The sequence below is a fragment of the Electrophorus electricus genome, chromosome 21 (genome assembly GCF_013358815.1).
Source record: "Electrophorus electricus isolate fEleEle1 chromosome 21, fEleEle1.pri, whole genome shotgun sequence".
Lineage (NCBI taxonomy): Eukaryota > Metazoa > Chordata > Actinopteri > Gymnotiformes > Gymnotidae > Electrophorus > Electrophorus electricus.
In genome coordinates, this window is record NC_049555.1 from 9,658,836 (window position 1) to 9,665,406 (window position 6,571).

The window sequence follows — 6,571 nt, forward strand, 5'->3', positions numbered from 1 at the left end:
CAGCCAGCTACAGGGCTAGGCTAAATATAAAATGGCAGCTGTGCAGCCCCTAAAAACTGCTGCTGGGAGAAATAGTGTATGAGCGTATGGAAATACCCAGAGACCTTCCTCAGAATGGGAGCTCTGTGATCCCCAGCCTCCTGCTTGATATAAGTTTACAGAGCTTAAATGAAGCCTTCTCTCCAAGGGCAAGAAAAAGTGAAGGAGAGGTTTCTCTCTCTCTCTCTCTCTCTCTCTCTCTCTCTCTCTCTCTGCTATAGTGTGCACAGCACAGTGATGGGGTCCCAGTGTGACCTGTGTTGGTTTAGCGGTGCAGTAGCTTCCCTGCGTTGGTGATTACGGGGGGGATCTAGCACAAGCGTTCACAGCTCAACCAAAGGTGACCAGGTCTAATTGCTCTCAGAGGGGGATGGAGGGAGAGAGAGAGAGAGAGAGGGAGGGAGAGAGAGAGAGAGAGGGAGAGAGAGAGAGAGAGAGAGAGAGAGAGAGGGAGCGAGGGAGAGAGAGAGCGTGAGAGAGAGAGAGTGTGAGTGAGAGGGAGAGAGCGAGGGAGGGAGAGAGAGAGAGAGAGCGAGGGAGGGAGAGAGAGAGAGAGCGAGGGAGGGAGAGAGAGACAAAAGCTGTAAGCGGCTTACACATGCACACAGATGTTGTCTCTTCCTTGTACACTCCACATCGAGACACCAGCAAGAAAAGAGAAAGGGCTAGTATCTCTTTCTCTCTTTCTCTCTCTCTCGCTCTCTCAGTTTGTTTGTTTTTTTCACAACAAACAACTAACCACAATTAAAAGAGGAAGAGTAGATGGGAAGAAGACAGAGAGACACACACACAGAAAGCCCTTTATTAAAGCTAGTGCTAATTGAGATAGGAGCCAAATAATGGAGGATGACACTTTAATGAAGACACGCTACGTGAAGCTACTTCCCTCTTGCTCGCTCACTCCGTGCCAAGAGAGCGCGGCAGAGAACAAACGCACCCACATTTTCCTCCCGCTATATTACAAAAAAAAAAAAAAAAAACCACCTTGGATATGATGTGGAGGTATCTCCGCCGCACGGTAATGCGTTTTTGGAACGTCGTCAAAAACAGTGACGGAGACGCTATTGTTCCCTTGTGTTAAAACCCAATTACACCAGACTCAGCATGATTGCCTCCGCCGGCTCTGTGTTTGCTCACAACGGCTACAGGGCGCAGATCCATTCTCGCGCTCACGCCACCCTGATCCAATCAAGTGTACAGCCAGGATTCTGACTTCCGTCTCAAGTACCGTCTTCCTTTAGTTTTTCATCAGTGCTGATTGTTGTCTGCAAGGTAAAAGCTATGAAACTTTCCACAGGCTTCCTTTGTTGCAGATTTGTGACCTGTTAAATGAGAATGTTTTCTAGGCTCTGTGGCCCTTGTAACATAGTCAAAAAATTCACTGAAGACAGCTAAACTCTGGTTGTATTTTCCTTAAGAGTATTTTCAGTTAAACTTAGTGTAAGAGCTAGACAGAGTCCTCTGGTCTGATGCTGTTCGCCTGATGGCTGTCACAAGTTACACACACTTAATTGCAACTGCACATCTTAATTTGCTACATGTTTAGTTGTCAAATGAATGCTGTTATTTTCATGTTACTTACTTCAAGGAATCTTTACCCAACATGCCTTCTTTTCTCTCCAACTCACACTGTGTAAAATAAAATAATCAATGCTTGTATTGCTGTGGACAAAGTCAATGAAACAGTTCTGCGAGTACCATTTTCATTTTGAGAAACAACAACTTAGAATACAGTCAAATGCAAGATGTTGTTTTGTTTCGTTTTAATGCATGGTACACAGATTTATGTAGTTCCTGTAGTAATCCCAGATGGTATGCTGACATAAGGAGTTGTACTGCTTGTTATCTGCGGATATGCACAAATGAACCACAGTAATATATGAGTTTGTTATTTATTTATTTATTTATTTTACTTTAAATCTGAATTATTATTTTTTTTCATTCGCCCACCGTTCTCCACTTCAAAGCAGACCCAAGTGTGATAAAAGGGAGCAGGGATAACAGTACGTTTCATTGTAAGGTCAATCTTCTGTGCTTGCACACTTAACTGCTGTTTCTCCACCTGTGAATGTTCGATGGATAGTAGGAGAGGGTCATTATTCACAGCCATTAGCGTTCTCTCTCTCTCTCTCTCTCTCTCTCTCTCTCTCTCTCTCTCTCTCTCTCTCTCTCTCTCTTTCTCTCTTTCTCTCTCTCTCTCCTTGTGTCGCTATAGGGAGAGAGGGCCTTTGGAATCCTTACACACCTACTTGTTCTACAGCTGTGCTTATCAAGCTAAAAACAACACAAGCTTATGGAGTCTGTGTGGAAAGCCACTCACCACTGACAGCACTCTAACATGGGGACATTCTCTCCTGATTGGGGCCTGAGAGAGCTCTCAGCTTTGTATAATTAGCCTTTGAAACTCACTCCATTATATAACATTCAAACAAGAGCACAACGCTGTGCCGTTGAACTGTCATACACTGCTTTTTGAAAGTGCCTTTAAAAAAGTAGTTGAGGTCCCAACAAGCTTGAGATGTGAAGTGGCTCCTTTGCAGGTGTTAGCAGTGTCCAGAGGGTTTTCTAAGAGAGGCGTATGGAGCCTTTTAAACTCATTTGGTAGTGTTATGGTACACTCATCCTGATGGTATTGCAAAAAAGTTGGTATCGCAGATTTCTGCAGAGACACAGAACTTTACATTATTGCTCAGAAAAACCAAGTAAACATGCTTTAAAATAGTTTCCACTATTTTATTTTTTCTCACTTCTGAAAAAATATGAAACATTTTATATCATGTACAGATTGCAATTTGTTCTTCACTGAACTGCATATTATGCTTAGTTAATTTTGATCAATATAATATATGCAATTGTCTAACAACAATGTACTGTTTCAAGAGAAAACATTGAATATTGCCAAGCAGCTGCAAAGCAGAGACAGATATGTTGTCAGAGGATAATTGGAGAAACAAGATAGTGTTGTTCTAATTATTGTGTAATGAGCTAAGAAAACGCTAATTGATGAGTATGATGGTAAGTCATTATATTGTAACAAGACCTTATTAAGCAGTTTTTTCACTTTAATCTGAACATTGACCCATTGTCATTAAATATGCTTCATGGCAATTAACTATGATGTTGTTTTGTGACCACGGTAACAACCAAGAAGAACTTGATAGGCAGATAAAAGGTACAGTTAAAAACATTTTCAGAATAGTAGCCCAGTTCAGTGCCTACAATCCTCTGCTGCGGGGGTTTTCTCTCCAGCTCACGGGTATCCCCAGCTAGCTGTATTTGGTTCCACTTCCAAACATACGCCAGCGGCTCAGAGGCAATGGGAACCAACTCAGCTCAGGTGTGATCAGATATGGAACACCACAAAAATGCGGATTGGCAGGAGCTCCCTCCAGGGGCAGACTATAACCTCTGCTTTACTATTATGCACCACTACAGCCCAGAACATACAGTTTTGATTTTATGATCTATAATGAAATATTTATGAAAAGTCTGAGCATGGCCTGACAATGGTCAGAAGTCTATGGAGAGCACAACAGACCTCATTTTCAGAAGGGAGTGTTTAGAAGAAGTAGGGTAAAGAAAGTGAATGTAAGTAAAGCCTCTGATAATTAGAAACTGGGGCATAGTACAGGACAGTTTAAACCTCAGCTACCTCTCTCTCTCTCTCTCTCTCTCTCTCTCTCTCTCTCTCTCTCTCTCTCTCTCTCTCTCTCTCTCTCTCTCTCTGTCTCTCTCGCTCTCTCTCTCATTTTCTTTCTCTCTCTCTGTCTCTCTCTATTTCTCTCTCCATCTGTCTCTTTCTCTCACTCTCTCTCTCAAATTCAAGTAGCTTTATTGGCCTAATTAATAATTAACAACTGCTGCCAATGCAATAAATAGAATTCTCAATTTTAATAGTGATAAATCTATTGAACTGTATTGAACTGACTCATACACATACAATAACAGACATATTTATACATATTTTATAACACATGTATCTAATTATACACATACACATCCCCCTCACACACATAAGCACGTTATTAAATAAATACTACATTTATAAAAATCAATAAACACTAAATCTATAACAAAATTAAGATAGAGACTAAGATAGAGTGTTACCAGTGACACTTATAGACATATTAGACTGATGGTTCAGCCCATCCAGGCAGCTCCTAAACCTTTTATATGCAACATATCTTTATTTCTTCATTTCTAAATATTTTCTTTTCAAATCATGTAATGTAAGTTTTAAAAGGTCCATTTCTCTTTCCATCATTTTCTCCTTTACTTGTTTGTTTTTTTAATTTCTGTTTTTGCCTTTCACATTTTTGTTACATTTTTGTTGTTCCTTATATGCAATAGCTACACTGAGTATATAGAGTAAGTATCTTAATCCTCATTCTATTACAGACCATTATAACAACCCCAACACTTAGCACCATCCACTTGAAGAATCTCTCTCTCTCTCTCTCTTTCTCTTGCTCTCTCTCTCTCTCTCTCTTTCTCTTGCTCTCTCTCTCTCTCTCTCTCTCTCTTGCTCTCTCTTGCTCTCTCTCTCTCTCTTGCTCTCTCTTGCTCTCTCTCTCTCTTGCTCTCTCTCTCTCTCTCTCTCTCTCTCTCTCTCTCTCTCTCTCTCTCTCTCTCTCTCTCTCTCTCTCACTCTCTCTGGATTCCTGTGCTAGGTATGAGTGATAATAAAAAATGAGGCTTTGTACATTCAGAGCTAAGGCCCTTTTGTGATTGAAGTGAGTGATTTTCGCAGGCGCACCTGCATAAAATTGATGATAATGCTGTTGAAATCATTTATTACAACTTTACTAAGATGAATATGAGCTGTGTTTTCTCATCATGCAAATGCAGACGCATAATAAGGCCTCCCTTTCTCCGGAGACGGGAAGACGAGGAACTTTTCCATCTTTCTCTCCCCCATCCCATAGTTTCTAGGTTTGCTCCAATGAAAAAGATCATTTCTGTCCTTCCATATACTGCTGTGAGGTCTCTGTCATTCTATAGTGCATGAGATAAGATAGATAGACTAGGTGATAGGCAGACAGGAGAGAATGCATTATGCTCCTCATAATACTTTGGAGCAATGAAACCAAGGTCCATCAATCATTTTTCACACATGCTTTACTTACTAAAAGAAGTTGCTGACTTAAGTTCTACTTACTTTTGGCCAGTTGCTCTTCACAAGTTGGGAGAGAGATCTGGCGGTCGGGTGGTCTGGGAGTCTGGAGGTCTGGGGTCATGGAGATTTTGAGATCTAGAGGCTGAGATGAACAGCACATGTGGCAGTAGCTCCAGGCACCATCAGAGAAGATTCGAGCAGTGATGTGCTAGAACGACAATGCACATCAATACACATGAACACATGGATACATGGACACGCACACACACTCTCACACACACACCCTGATAGATAGATAGATAGATAGATAGATAGATAGATAGATAGATAGATAGATAGATAGATAGATAGATAGATAGATAGATAGATAGATAGATAGATAGATAGATAGATAGATAGATAGATAGATAGATAGATAATATCCACTTCTATAAGGCCATTTTGTAAGCCATCTCTCTATTGTTTCAATTACCTTAATTTAAAACTCAACCATCTTGAACATCATTCTTCTCCCCTAGAATCCATTTCTGTTGTGGAACGTGTACAGTTGAGTTCATTTATATACCCTGCCAAGCCATCCCATGCCTTCCCACCACCCTAAAGATGCAGCTCGTCACTTTGAAGGGACTTCGTCCTCAGGAAGTGGCCAGAAGTGGTGGGGGGCAGAAAAGGGGGTGAGGGAGTGGATTCTCATCTGCTAATGTCTGCTAATGTGAAGAAGCCAAGAAAAAGCAAATGAATGTGATTAGAGAGGCACTGCAGAGAAATCATTAGCTCAAGCGCATGGAACAACACAAGCAGAAACAAAACAAGGCACATTAAAGCACCTGACCAGCGCAGCCCATATATAATTTAAATGCGTCTGTGCAAGCGGGAAGTAAACTATACGGATGCTTATAGGCTATTATTTAATTAGTTAGGAGGAGAGGAGAAAGCAAAAAAGTTTATGTTTAATCACTGACTAGGTCATTTAACAATGGCCTTAGATGCTCAAGTACTTTTTTCCCCTGAATGCAAGTATAGTAGCGCATAATGCATTTGACTCTTTGTGAAGCTGTTTATTATCATTTATTAGAAATAACTTAGTAAGACACAAGAAGTAAGTAATTTAATATTAAAATGGAAAAGAGTATTAGCCTGCAAATTAATTTAAATGAGGCTGTAATGTAAGTTGATTCTTCAGATATTCTTGCATTTTTCTCTTACTAAACGTGTTATATAGCAGCTTATATATTTAGCCTTATTTACTGGCTACAAAACTAGGTAAGAGTGGAACATTGCTAAGCAGTTGCTAACTGTGAAATGCAGCGAAATAACAGATAACCTTTATAACAAATAACATTTCTATCTGGAGCACCTTGTTTGTTGATAAAAAGCTGCAGCCCCATGTCACGCTGTGGTCTCCTGGCTGATAGA

General features: G+C 40.5%; 1 long non-coding RNA gene across 2 annotated transcripts; it reads right to left on the minus strand.

Annotated features, from left to right (window-relative positions):
- Positions 1-2,637: 2,637 nt before the first annotated feature.
- LOC118240461 lies at positions 2,638-5,837 on the minus strand. Of its 2 annotated transcripts, none has more exons than XR_004775434.1 (3): positions 5,628-5,837; positions 5,198-5,363; positions 2,638-2,698 (listed from the first exon to the last, which is right to left on the minus strand). It is a non-coding gene; the product is annotated as an uncharacterized LOC118240461 (long non-coding RNA). The 2 variants fall into 2 exon arrangements; XR_004775433.1 differs by lacking the exon at positions 2,638-2,698 and adding an exon at positions 4,916-5,034.
- Between the last annotated feature and the right edge of the window lie 734 nt (positions 5,838-6,571).